The 15,245-nt window shown below is 48.4% G+C and overlaps 1 non-coding gene across 1 annotated transcript; it reads right to left on the reverse strand.

Moving 5' to 3' along the window:
• Nucleotides 1-10,529: 10,529 nt before the first annotated feature.
• LOC145417246 (U2 spliceosomal RNA) lies at nucleotides 10,530-10,722 on the reverse strand. Its single transcript, XR_013900461.1, has one exon. It is a non-coding gene; the product is annotated as a U2 spliceosomal RNA (small nuclear RNA).
• Between the last annotated feature and the right edge of the window lie 4,523 nt (nucleotides 10,723-15,245).

The following is a 15,245-nucleotide window of genomic DNA, read 5'->3' on the forward strand; positions in this document are numbered from 1 at the left end:
TCTCCATATGCCCAAACCATCGCAACACCCTGTGCTCAACTCTACCAGCCATCTCCCGAACAATTCCAGTTCTCCTTCACACTTCATCATTTCGCACTCAATCCATACGCGTCACTCCACACATACTCCTCAGACACCTCATCTCCATTACATTCAAACTTTTCCTCTCTGCTACACCCATATTCCATGTTTCAGCCCCATATAATGCAGTCGGTACCACAGCACCCTCATGCAGCCTTCTCTTTACATCCATTCTAAGCGAACAACATCTAAACACTTTTTTCATTCCTCCCAGCACCTTACCTACTTCATTCATTCTAAACTTCATCTCTGCATCTATTCTTCCATCCACAGCAACATGTGACCCTAAATATTTAAAACACTCTACCTCCTCAAGCAACTCACCATTCAAAACTATATTCATCCCCCTACCATCTACCAACCTTGTACACTTCATCACTTTACTCTCCCCGCTGAGGGGGGGTCACCTTGACGTGGTGGCGGGGCTTGAAGTGTGGTTGGCGGTGCCACCTACTTTGGAGGCACGCCTACCTTTGTAGGGTTCGGCATCTGTCGGTCATGTGGACCAAGCACCCCCTACATCACTGGTGGAGGAGGTCTGTTGGTGATGTTAGTCCCTGCCCATTTGCCACCTAGGGCGGGACTGTTACCTCCCCACGTGTTTGCCGTGCGTGGCATCCCGTAATGCTAGGAGACGGGAGTCCTGGAGGTTGAGTGATGCTACATGATGTGCCCTGCAGCTAGCAATACACCTCTTTGGTCCTTTATTCTGGCTAGACGGGCGGCCTGGTTGGGCCCGACCAGGTCAATCAGCTGGTCATGCGTTGGCTAGGGTCAAGTGGGCACTGGGGGGCCTGGTGGCTCCTATCGTCCTGGTGTCACCCTTGTCCAGGACCCCCAGTGGTTACCCACGTATACTCTCCCGCTACCTCTGGGGTCGCCAGTGGTGTTATCCATGGCATATGACCTCCCCTTGTTGGGCTCCGTGGAGGGTGAAGGGGTGGGGGAATGAAGTTATTTTGTGGCAAAATATGGCAAAGAATTTTCATAACTCTGTTTATGACGCTGGCTCTGCCCCCAGACATTCTTCGGACTCCTCTCTTATTGCCATCCTGGAGCCTTTACAGGCCCCTGGGGACTTTCCTCTTGTTCCCCAGCATTCTGCTGGGAGTTGGAGGAACTTCCGTCAGGTTGGTCTAGCTATGGAGCTCTCCCCAGAAAACATGGTGCCACAGTCTTTCACAAAATATCTAGTCCTAAAATCCTCTGTGGGTGGATCAGTGAAAGAGATAGATATTTTTGAGCTATACCATGCAATTTTAGCAGCCTGTAAGAGAGAGCCAAAAATTTCACCTCAGGGGGATGGAAGCATCCTTATTGAGGTCTCCTCACCGGAATAGAGTTCCCGGCTGATGTCTTTGACCTCAGTTTCTGGTACAGAGGTTTCATGCACTCCACACGCTACATTTAACAGATGTAAAGGAGTAATATTTTGTCATGACCTCCTCCGGTACTCCAAGACGCGATTGTTGGAGGAGCTGCGATCTGCTGGTGTGGTAAATGTAGTGCCTGCAGAAGAAGGTAGATGGTGACTTGACCCCTACACTGACCTTGTTCCTAACATTTGACAGGTTGACCTTGCCTGCCTCTGTGAAGTTGGCTTGGCTATCACTTCCGGTGAAACCATACATACCAACCCCAAAGCGCTGTTTCCACTGCCAGGGATATGGACATGTCAGCCGCTTTTGCCGCCGTGCACAGGCTGGCATTCCTGGTATATGTGTCTCCTGTGGTGGACAAAGTCATACCAATGACTGTCCAGGACCCCTTAAATGCTATCACTGTGGGGGTCCTCATGCTGTAAATTCTAAAAACTGTCCTCGCTATTGCCTGGAAAAGGAGATTTTGTCTATTAGAACAACTGAGAGGGTTTCATTTCCTGAAGCTAAGAAGAGAGCCCAGACTCGCTTTTTCCAGCCGGGAGTTACTTATGCTGCTGTCCTTTCTGGAGTGTCAGTGCGGCGCCCTGTATCTCAGAGGAAGCCTCAACCCATTCCAGTGCCCTCTTCTTCGACTAGTGATTTACAGATTGATGTCCCCAGGGGTAGTACTGTTTGTGAGACTGAACCTCACCCACCGTTTAAACTTGCAGTTTCTCCCCCCATTTCCGTGGCTGACGCCTTGCACAATTCTGTTGTGGTGGCAGATGTCCACACCGACCGAACTCCTTCTCCTGTCTTACCCAGTGTGACCGAGGCTCCATCTGTACCTAGCAAACCCCAACGTTGTTCGTCAGAGTCTTCTGAGCCAGAGGACCGACCACCTAAGGTCTCTGTTGTCAACCCTTGTGTCGACCCCTCTCCTGTTCCCTCTGCCCCGCAGGCTGGGGAATTTAGCCAGGTGACAACTGAGGCTGATGGTTCACATATGGTTCAGTCCCCACTTGGGGAAGTTATTGGACAAATTGTTGGCGCTTCAGATCTAAAGCATAAGATGCAATCCTCAAATTATTCAAGTCCTGTGGACTCTACTTCCACGTCTGGGACTTCTGGTGGGGGCACTGCCGGACCCACACCTCCAAAGGCACCCCCCAAGCCACCTTCCATACAAACTGGTATGCCCACTCAAAGAAGGAGCGTGGTAAAACATCCTTCCTCGTCCTCTCATTTGCCCACAGATGTTTGACAGAGGGTGCGGGTTTCTGGTGCTGGGCAGGCCCCTGCGAAGGGTCTTCATAAGCATCAATCCAAACCCTCTCACTTGTCAGGTGTACAGTCCCGCACTTAGTCATCATTCCTCCATTATGGGTTCTATCATCCAGTGGAACTGTCAGGGTTTACACGCTAACTATGAGGAACTTTGTCATCTTGTTTCTCAATTTACTCCTCTGTGCATGTGCATCCAGGAGACCATGGTAAGTGATGCTGTTCCTTCTGGTCCTTCTGGTTACCATGCTTTTTATTCAGATCCTGTACCAGGTCAAGGTCGTCTTGGAGGTGCTGCTATCTTCCTTCGCCAGGATATTCCATACAGTCATATGGACATCTCTACTCCCCTGCAGGCTGTCGCTGTCTGGATGTTTTTACGTCGGCAGTATACAGTTTGCAGTCTTTATCTACCTCCCAGTGCTGTTGTTGAAAGGGCGGATCTGGAACGCCTTATTCGTGGCCTTCCTTCTCCCGTTTTGTTACTGGGAGATATGAATGGACACCATCCACTGTGGGGAAACAGTGAGGTCAACCCTCGGGGTGTCATGCTGGCCTCTTTGGTGGAAGATGAGGGGTTGGGCATTTTCAGTGCTGATAAAATGACTTATTTCTATAGCCAGACTGGAACTTTTACTGCCATTGATTTGTCTTTATGCTCAGCTGATGCAGTTTTAGATTTTACCTGGGATGTGTTGCCAGACCTATATGGCAGTGACCATTTTCCCTTACTTTTAACTGCTAGTGCAGGTGGACCTCAGCCACGTCTTCCTCGATGGCTTCTGGGTAAGGCTGACTGGCCACGTTTCAGGGAATTAAGTTCCACTTCCCTTTCTGTCAATGAGTTTGGCTGTCTTACTGAGGCAGTGTCATATTTCACTGACTTGTTGCACTCAGCAGCCCTTTTAACTATTCCAAGAACTAAGGGTCGGTTTCCTAAACGTCCGGTTCCTTGGTGGAACTCTGAGTGCAGTTCCGCAGAGAGAGCTAAACGAGTCGCTTTCTCTCGACTTCGTCATCACCGTGGGGATCCTCAGTATTTGGTGGCGTATCAGAGGGCACGAGCTCATATGAGGCGGGTTTTAAAGGAGGCCAGGCGATCATCCTGGAAAGGTTATGTTTCCTCCATCAATTCGAGGACTTCCATCACCCAGGTGTGGAACCAGGTAAGGAATATTTCAGGGAAATTTACTGCCCCCTCGCCTCCCGTTTTATCTGCAGCAGGTGGAACTGTGGCTGATCCTTTTGCTGTTGCAGAGTTGCTTGCTGATCATTTTGTCAGTGTGTCACAGAAGGATGCGGATACGCCTTCAGCTTGCCGCCGTCGGCGCCTAGAGTCTCGTGATCTCAGTTTTACCTCTGCTGGGGGAGAGCCTTACAATGTTCCATTTTCAATTTCTGAACTCCAGGCAGCTCTGTCACAGTGCCATGACTCTTCTCCTGGTTATGATGATATTCCTTATGCCTTTTTAAGTCACTATCTGATGAGTCCCTTATGTTTTTGCTTTCTCTGTTTAATAAGATCTGGGGTTCCAGGGAGTTTCCTGCTAGTTGGGGTGTTGCTGTGGTTATCCCCATCCCCAAACCAGATAAGGACCACCTACAGGCAACGAATTATCGGCCTATTTCTCTAACATCATGTATATGTAAAGTTCTGGAAAAGATGGTCAATGTTAGGCTTGTTTGGTTTTTGGAGAAAGGTGACTTCTTATCCCCTGCCCACTTTGGTTTTCGAACAATGCGATCTACCTCTGATGCACTGCTGTTCTTAGAATCTTCTGTCTGTGAGGCTTTCTCCACTAACCAACACCAGGTCACGGTCTTCTTTGACCTGGAGAAGGCATATGACACTGCCTGGCATCATGGTATTTTACTCTCTCTTCATGAGTTTGGTCTTCGTGGACGCTTGCCTATTTTTGTTCAACAGTTTTTATCTAACCGAATTTTAAGGGTGCGAGTGGGAGGAGTGCTTTCTAATGCCCGACCACTAGAAGATGGAGTACCACAGGGGAGTATCCTTAGTGTTACTCTGTTTGCTGTGGCCATTAACAGCGTCATCAGTGTACTTCCTGATGGTGTACGAGGATCACGGTGTGTCGATGACCTCTCAATTTCTTTCACCGCATCTATAATGTCTCTGATAGAGAGGAAGTTGCCGCTTGCTCTCAATAGAATTTCTGACTGGGCAGAAACACGTGGTTTCCATTTTTCTTCAGCAAAGACAGTGGCTATACGTTTTTGTCGTCTTCAAGGGTTTCACCCAGACCCTGACTTGTATCTCTATGGTAGGAAGAGACATGGTTTCTGGGTCTTCTGTTTGATAGAAGATTAACCTGGGTTCCCCATATTCGTTCTGTTAAGGTGGCTTGTCTTAAAGCTTTGAGTCTTTTGAGGGGTTTAGCTCATACCTCTTGGGGTGCTGACCGTCAGACCCTCCACCTCTTGTATAGGTCTCTTATTCTTCCTAAACTTGAATATGGGTGTGAGGTCTACTCCTCTGTAACAGATGCCCGCCTCTGGTTGTTAAATTCTGTGCATCATGTTGGTGTACGTCTGGCAACAAGGGCATTCAGATCATCTCCAATTCCAAGTTTGTTGGTAGATGCTGGTGTACTCCCCTTGGACTTGCGACGTCAGTTGCTAATGATGAGGTGTTGGTATCGTCTTCACCGCATTCCAGACTCAATTTCATGTGCCATTGTCTCCCAGGATTCCCGATCTTCTGTTTTTGAGACCCGTCCTAATTTCCCAAAGCCATTTGGTTACAGGGTTCAGTCTGTTATGCTAGCCCTCTCTGTCCCAAGACTGGCAATTTGTCCACATCAGATCCTAAGGGTGGGTTTTTGGCTACTCCCTCGCATGACATTCTCTAGGTCCGTTGTTGGAAAAAAGGGCTCACTTCCCTCTCAGGTGTCCCTCTCTCTCTTTTTAGAACATACCTCCATTCATGAGGGTTCTGTCCCCGTCTACACTGACGGTTCTAAGACTGATATTGGAGTAGGATTTGGTGTTGTCTTCCCTTCATTTAGTAGGGGTGGTAGCCTTCCTGGCATTACTTCAGTGTATACGGCAGAACTGACCGCAATTTTATATGCTCTTAAAATCATTTTTACTCTCCGCCAATCCGTTTTTGTGATTTTTAGTGACTCGTGTAGTGCTTTGTCTGCACTGGAGTCTTTTAATGCATCCCATCCATTGGTTTTATCAATTTTAGAATGGCTTTTTCTTCTTGGCCGTCGTGGCCGCCGTGTAGACTTCTGTTGGGTTCCTGCACATTTTGGTGTGGTGGGCAATGAGAGGGCAGATATTTTAGCTAAAGCTGCATCTTCTCAACAGCCCCCAACCGACTACCCACTTCCTGTTTCTGATGTAACACCTTACTTGCGGTACGCAATTCGTTCGTGTTGGCAGAGACACTGGGATGGTGTTTCTCATAATAAACTAAAAGAAATTTTTCAGAGAGTGGTTGTGCCAAGGGTTCTTCCCTCTATGTCTCGGAGACTGGAGGTGGCTCTTGCTAGGCTTCGCATTGGGCATTCTCGGCTTACACATGGGTTCCTCATGTGTGGTGAGACTCAACCGTACTGTGATGACTGCCTTGTTTCCCTTACTGTTCGTCACTTGCTGGTCGAGTGTCCGAGTCTGGGGGACCTGTGTTGGAGGTTCCTTCATAGGCATGGGGTGGCAGATGGTGCCTACTGTTTGTCCTCGATGCTTGGTGAGGCCTTTAATGATTTTACCGATGTTTTTAGTTTTCTTTAGGAGGCGGGCCTCCTTCCGCTTTTATATATAATTGTTATTTTATAAACTATTCTTTTATTATTTTTAGTGTTTTATTCCTACTAACAGATATTAGCTTTATTTTGAATAGGCACTTTTTATTTTGCTGTGTCTTTTACTTTGTCATCTGGCGGCACATGACCCTGGCAGTTGCGCCGCCAGATTTTAATTATTTTCAATCAATCAATCATCACTTTACTCTTATTCTCATTTACTTTCAATTTCCTCCTTTCACACACCATTCCAAACTCCTCTACCAACTGTCTCAATCTCTCCTCTGAATCAGCCACCAGTGCAGTATCATCTGCAAACAGTAGCTGCTTCAGATTCCACTTTCTACCATCAACATTCACCAGTCTCGGACCTCCACCTAACACTCTTGCATTCACCTCCCTTACAACACGATCCATATAAATATTAAACAACCAAGGCGACATCACACATCCCTGTCGCAGCCCCACTCTTACAGGAAACCAATCACTCACAGCATTTCCCACTCTTACACGTGCTCTACTATTTACATAAAACTTTTCACCCCTTTTAGTAACCTACCATCAAGTCCATACAATCTTAAAACAGTCCACAAAGCCTCCCTATCAATTCTATCATACACTTTCTCTAAATCCATGAATGCCCAAAACACATCATTGCCTTTCACTAAGTACGTTTCACATACTTGTCTCACAGCGAACACCTGATCCACACATCCCCTCCCTCTCCTAAAGCCACACTGCTCATCACCAATCACTCCCTCTGTACCCAATCTAACCCTCATAATTAACACTCTACCATACACCTTACCTACAACACTCAACAGACTTATACCCCTAAAGCTAGTACATTCATGCTTATCACCCTTGCCTCTATACAATGGAACCACACAAGCACTTGCCCAGCCAATTGGCACCATACCTTCCACAAAGCACACATCCAACAATCTTACTAACCAATCAACAATAGTCACCCCACCACCCTTCAGGCATTCCACAGCACACCCATCCATACCTGCAGCTTTCCCTGTTTCCATCTCCTTTACTGCCTTCCCCACTTCCTCCTTCGTGATCAAAGAATCATTCAACTCTCCCAACACATTTATTCCTTGCACCCTTCCATCCGCCACAGTCTCAGCTGCTCTTTCCTCCTCTACATTTAACAATCTTTCAAAATACTCTGCCTATCTCTTCCTTATTGCATCCATCTCAGTTAACATCCTTCCATCCTCTGCTTTTAGTCGCTCTTCCTTCCCAGACTCTCCCTTTCGCACCCTTTTCACCTCCTTCCAGAACATTTTCTTATTCTGTTGAAAATTCTCAGTCAGATCAGCAAAGTGCTAGCTGAGATAATGTTATCCAGGCTGACCAAGCATTTGACTGAATTATTACTTTCTGAAACACAATGTGGATTTCGAAAGGAATAAAGTACATGTGATAAACTTTGTATTCTGACATATACAAAATACAACTTGCAGAACCGTAACATATGCACTTATCCATCTTGCAAAAGCAACAATACTATCAACAGAGAAATTTAATGGAATGCTCTTTCAAAATTTGGAGTTCCAAACAAATTTCTTACCATCCTGAGGAGCCTGCATGACAACATCAATACTCGTGTATCCATACACAGGAGGAAATCCGCATCCTTCAACATGGATATGAGGGTAAAGCAAGGATGTGCTCTGGCTTCTGTCATTTTCAACATCTATCTCAATGCAATCACCATTTTAAGTCACTAACAAAGTAATCCTGATGATTGACTGATAATACAGTTCTAAGGTGCTAAATCTTGGACTATACTTATCAACTTCACATAAAGCACTTTGAGCTCTGTCAGATCTGTTGCTTGCAGTGCTTCCTAGGACTCACATAGGAGGATAAAGACCCTCACTCATAAATTCTCAAGTGGGCAAAGTCAAACAGCATAGAAACCATGCTGCCTGAAGAAGAAAAAAAAAAAAACGATACGAGTAGAACACGTGATCATCATGCCTGAGGACTGCTTTCCCTTCAAGGTTTTGCATGGCCAACTCCCTGCAGCACGTCACAACCCAGGGGGTCAGAGGAAGAAATATGATCAAATAAGGACAGCTCCGAAGAAATGCAGCATCTTACTAAAAGATTTTAAAACCAATGCCTTACACAAAGAACAATGACAAGCCCTTTGCAGTGAAGAAGGAACCATTCACCTCGAAGCTCGGAACCTGGCCAGAGAAGAGCGTAGACAATGAAGGCACAAACAAAACAGAGTTCTCCCAACGAATCCATATTTGACATACGGAGTGTGTGACAAAGTTTCCAGATTCAAGACTGGTCTGACGGTCACACACACTGGCACCAAAGACAGTGAGAAACACGCCATCCTAGTGAATATAGTAGCCGTCATCTTTTGTAGCAGGAGGACAGCCTTAAGTAACAAGGTTTTTTACAGGCTTGTATTGATCAGAATGGTATGCCAAAAAGTTGGAGTATGTTGGCAGTTATGTGCATGTTAGAGTCCGTTTGGGTGAGATTTTAGTTATAGTGTGTTTGTTTCTCACTTCTTGGTCGACTCAGATTGTCAGTGGGAGGTGTTGCTTTTGGGTGTCCGGGCCTATGCCCGTGGTGATTCTGCTTCTGTGACTCGATTCATTGGTGTCTGTGGGAGGGAGGTCAGAGATGATAGAGGTCTTACTGGCGTCTGAGGTGTACTGGGGGTCTGGTATGATGATTACTTGTTCGGTCTGGGTGCTTTTTATTAGCAGTTCACGTTAATGCTGCATGCCATTTGAATTTGCTGGGTTATGGTGTCTAGGAGGCTTCTGAATGCTTCCCAGTCTGCAGTACGGAGGAGTTGATTTATCACTGGTTACAAATTCCTCAGTAACCACTAACCCTCTTCAAAGTCACTCCCTTCGCCATGGTTGTCCTCGGCATCAGTGCTGCCCTCTTCCTCAGTTCCTGCCATTCCGTGGACTTCCCCATGAGAGGTGGATATTGACGGTGAGAGATGGATATTGGCGGTTATCTGCGAAGGTTTTGCTTTTGTTCCTGGCTGTGGTTGCTGGTCTTGAGCCTAACGTACATGTTGGTCAGTGATTTCTTGGGAACGTAGGTGGTTGCTCCAGTGTAACTATTGTTGTGTGTGGGTGGTTTCTTCATTGTTCTCTCAGTGCCTAGCATGTTGCCTAATATATTCAGGTGTTTCAGGCTCATCAGGGCTTTGGTCAGTTCTGTCTTCAATCATCAGGTTTTGGGAAGCAGGAGAGGAGTTACTGTCTTGCTGTGGGTTCTCTTCATTTCCTGGATGAGTTCTGTCTTGTGATGCTGGGGGTAGTTGTTTATTTTTTTGAGGAGGGGCTGGGGGAGGAGGGAAGCTTTGAATATTCCCTTGATAAATATTTTCAGGTGTTAGTGGGAACGATCTATCTCTGTTGGCCCACCAGGTTTAGCACTTCTGCTTCTTCTGGTGGTTGTGTTGTCCTCCTCTAGATGGGAAATACTTTGGTCTGATGGGGCACTGGTGTCTATGGGTCACCTGTTGCACTATCATGATGGCTTCATAAGTAGGGCTGGTTGTGTGTTGTTGATGTGTGCCCCAGCTTTGTGTTGCAACCAGCAAATCGATTTAAGAAGCTTTGAATGTAGATGTAATGGTGGTCGTTTAGATGTTGCTATGAATCTCTGAATGTGGATATATTGGTGTTCTTTTAAACACAGTTATGATACTTTGAATGTGGATGTAATGGTGCTTATTTAGATTTTATGAAACCTTGAATGTGGATGTAGTGGTGCTGTTTTTAGATGTCATTAGGAAACTTTGAATGTGAAAATAATGACGATGTTTTACATTTCGTTATGAAACTTTGAATGTGGATATATGGTTCTTTCTTAGATGGCGTTTCACTGATTGTTCAGCATTAGACCACTTCTGGCTTGAGGTCAACCACCTGTACCCAAGGTTTCAATACAGGGTTGATATGTGGCAAAGCCAGAGCAAGTATTTTTCCACATTTCACACAATTATATTTTGAATTTTTCTCCCCTGGTGGAGTGGACCGATCCCGGAGGTACTGCAATACCGGGCCGATCCGTGGCAAAGGTGGAGCAAGCCCCTAGCACTTCGCCATGGCCCCAAAATCAGATTAATATTATAGATCCCACATGGGGATCGTATCAGACACTAAGCTGATAAGAGCAGATACTACACTTTGATCATAGCCAAAAGGCCGAGAAGTGATGCCAAACCACAGCAGATTTGGGAGTGTCGCTCTTCAGGTTGCAACATTCCCGACAGAAAGCACTGCCAGCAACAAGGGCACACAAACCAAGCAATAACCATGGCTTTTGTAACTTCCTTCTCTTTAATTTTATGTCGTATACTTAATCGTTTATATTTTTAGCGAGAAAGCGTTGATTAATATATGACCAAAATATTCAGTTACAGTTGGAAATTATGTACGGTACGATGGTGTGTTCACAAGCATTGAATATTATGCTTAATGTATGTTCCAATTTTAGTGATGGACAGGGGCACACTGAAACTCAACAACTTTGATTTTCCTGGAAACAGCATTTGTTTTTAAATGCTTATCTTGAGATGCCTGCCCCAACGGGAAACCCAGGGAGGAGTGTCGCAACACCCACCCCAGGAAGGACCCATGGCCCCACACCCACCCCAGGAGGAGACCACGAAGGGGTGTACAGAGAGAGTGTCGAGCCCGAGCGAGATGGGCCTAGGTGTCCCACGGCCCTACACCACTCTTCCCCTCAACACAGCCACTAGCAGGATAGCAGTCCCGGCCAGCTACATCTCAGCTGGGCCAGCCCTCGCCAGGATCGGGGTGGGACTTTTCTCCAGACAGTCGCAAGCAGCACCGCGGTGATGGCCACTATATGCACTGGGGAAGGGACAGCCATTGTATGCCCTTCAGCTGTTGCCTCCTGTAGCCCGAAGGTGACGGCCACTGTATGCACCAGGCAGGACGTGATGGCCACTGTATGCACGTCGGCTGCACCCACCCCTGGAACCAGCCCCACGGTGATGTCCACTGTATGCACCAGGCAGGACGTGATAGCCACTGTATGCACGTCGGCTGGTAAGCCAGGCAGAGACAGATCCATAGTGATGGCCACTGTACACACCGGGGAAGGGACAGCCACTGTATGCCCTTCAGCTGTTGTCTCTAGGGTTTGTGGAACCATGGTGATGGCCACTGTATGCACCGGGGAAGGGACGGCCACTGTACGCCCTTCATCCACGGCCCCTGAGACTACCCCTTTGGAGAAAGTCCCTGGCTCAGCCAACCACCCATCTGGAGGCCAAGTGGGATGTCTCTCTTTCCTCACAGGTGCAGCCCCCAGAGGAGTTGCAGTCCGAGGAGTGGTGGCAAGAACCTCTCCTGGACACGGGGATCCATGCCCTACAGGCCGCCCCTGGACGACGCCCGCTGCTGATGGATGCCACTAGGAAGGGACGCCCGCAGGCAGCTCCTGATGACGGTCCAACCAGGTGGAGACCACAGTCCTCAGTCACCCAGGGACACCCCCAGGACCCCGGCACAGGACCTCCCGAGACCCACCTGCAGATGACTCTCCGCCAGGAGCAGGTGAAGGCAGGCGCTCCCGTTGGCCCAATTTGGCCTCAGTCCAGAGGGCCACCTCCCAGGTCGAGGCCCCACAAGGAAATGGCCTCCCTGTACGCCAACCAGCAGCCCCACCCAGACGACCTCACCCCTGGCAGTAGTTCCATACCCCCTATGGAAGGGCACACCTGACGACCTGCCTCTCACTCTCGGGTGCCACCTGTAATCAGCCCAGGCCCCAGCAGCCGAAGACAAACCTGACAGTTTCTATATTTTCCTGTATTGTGTGTTGTTGTTGAATGGTGAAGCCTGACTGTCCATACTTACCTGTACTGTCTGTTATTGTTGTATAGTGTAAAGGATCATAATTAAGACAATATAGTGTAAGGTTGCTCTGCTGAGTTTTTGTGCCCTGTTCCTCTTGTAGTGTATTCTAGTTCCAGTCTCAAAAGAGAACCCTGCCCAGTAGCTAGTGTTCTTAGGACGAGAAGTAGACCTAAAAACACCTAACATAACACTGGTGGCCAGCAGAGGTTCTTGACCCGATCAGAATAGAGAGAGAAGCAAAACAGGGAAATCTAGCACAATGGCGGCCAAACCTCACATCCAACTGCCAAAATTTGATCCTGAACAATATGACATCAGTGTATACCTGTGCATGGTTAAGCCACTACTGGACATAGGCTTTGAAAACGACAGGGAGAAGATAGCTGTCACTTTGCCGCACCTGGGCAAGGCTGTATCAAGTATAGCCTCAAGATCGTCCCAGAGTTAAAATGGGAGCAGTTTGCACAAATCGCGAAGCAGGCAGTCACCCCATCCTTAGGGAAAGTCATAGCCTCGTCACAGCTCGACACCCTCACCTATGACAGCAACCTGGACGACACTTATTCAGGCCAGGTGACTCATCACCGCCGCTTACCCAGAGTCCGATACAGCCACCCGGGAACAACTTATCTTCAACACCCTGTTAAGGATCCTCCCCAGCACCATAAGGGAACATTTCATAATCTTTGACCCAGTGGGAGACCTTGACAGGGATATTCAACTTATCAGGCGACTTCTCGCCCTTCACACCACCCCACAACACAGCACAGCAAGCAGAATCCTGATAATTCCGACACAACCTCCAAAACTACGGACGCCACACAGATGCAGTTTCACCAACACCACCCAGTAGTGCCAGGGCGCACCCCACCAAAAGGTGCCCCTCTTCAAATGAAAATACTGACCATATTTCCATAGACCCATGGGAATTTTTCAGCATGTAATCCCCAGTGTTCCATTCATGACATATAGGAACAATTCATAGCTGCCTGACGGAGACCAGCTACCCAAAGCTGCCACACGGTCTCCTCCATCCAACATCACAACACCCCCAGCACAATTATTGCAATCACCATGTGCATCTTTTCTGCCCACACACACCACCTCTCAACCAGCCACACTAACTCCCCCACCCAGCATGCCACACCACCACTCGCCTCCCCTGACCACGCAGCTGACTCATACACCTGCTATCTCACACCATCACATTCCTCACCCTCACTCACTCCGCCCTCCACAATCACGCCTCCCACCATACCCCCCACCAACTCCACACCCTCACCACAGACCCCACACTCACCCCCAGCGACCTCACCTCCCACCCCAGCACTCGTTGTCGCACTGCCACCACCGGACACGCAGGCTCACCCTCGGAATCCCCCACCCACTCCGAATCACCCCACCACGTCACCAACACTGCACAACACCCACCACCACCCCTACACCCACTCAATTTTCTCCTGCACACACCAACTCCCCAACCACCTCTGACGCCAATCCACACACTAGCCCCTCACCCACCAGCACTGCCATAACTTCATGTGCTCCATCACCAAGACAACCAACCACCTGCCCATGCCCAGCTACTGCACCCCGTGGCCCCACCACATTGCCACCCACCACCATCCCTACACCAACACAGTTTCCCCCCACACACACCCCACACACCAGCCTCTCACCCACCGCAACCACCACCACTCCATATACTCCACCACCAAGACAATCAACCACCCACCCACGCCCAGCCGCCTCACCACGTGGTCCAAGCTCCTCATCATCCACACCCGTCCTCACCACCGCCACTACCAGATCCAGCCGGCTCTCCCACCCACCAGATAGATACACATCCACACCAACACCCACACCCATCCTCACCTTCCCTACACCCTCACCCACACCTGTCCTCACCATTCCCACTACCACAGCCAACTCTCCCACCCACCAGCTAGACACATCCACACCCTCACCCACACCCCCAGCACCCCCAACATCCACCAAACCAACCACCTCCACCAGCCCCTGCCAACTCCCTAAAACGCAGGTCACCCCCCCCAGGGGGGGACCATAAATGCCCCCACCATCCGCCCCTCTCCCGGTGACGACTCGAGGTGCCTGGAACCACTGTCTGACTCTCTTCTTCTTCATTTCTGCAACATTCGCGGCCTTTCCTCTAACTTTCGCTCTGTTGAGCACCACCTCTCCTCCTCTAAACCTCACCTTCTTTTTCTAACTGAGACTCAGCTGTCTGAGGCAACTGACAGCAAACCCTTTTCTGTATCCTCCTACTTTCTCTATACTCATTTCAAAGCCAAAGGTGGCTGTTGTGTATATATATGCAATGACTTAGCTTCCTCTCGTGTTCCTGAACTCGATTCTTCTGAATTCTCTACACTCTGGCTTCGGCTCTCCTGTCATTCTCTGACTAAATATATCTCTGCTGTTTACTTATCCCCTAATTCTACTGACTATCAAAATTTTTTCGACTATCTTACTTCTACGATGGAACACATTTTATCCATTTCTCCTTTCTCTGAAATCTCCATTCTAGGAGATTTCAATGTTCACCACCACCTTTAGCTCTCCTCTCCTTTCACTGATCCACCTGGTGAATAAGCCTACATCTTTTCTATCCTTAACGACCTAGAGCAGCTTGTACAGCACCCTACCCGTATCCCTGACCGCCTTGGAGAGAGCTCCAACATACTTGACCTCTTCCTCACAACTAATCCTTCTGCTTACTCTGTTAATCTTTTCTCTCCGTTGGGCTCCTCTGATCACAACCTTATTACCTTAACCTGTCCTATCACTCCGGTACAGCCTGTGGACCCTCCAGGGAAACGTCGTCTGTGGCA

This window comes from Coenobita brevimanus, chromosome 109 (assembly GCF_032717465.1).
Source record: "Coenobita brevimanus isolate Jiangsu-jjx chromosome 109, ASM3271746v2, whole genome shotgun sequence".
NCBI lineage: Eukaryota > Metazoa > Arthropoda > Malacostraca > Decapoda > Coenobitidae > Coenobita > Coenobita brevimanus.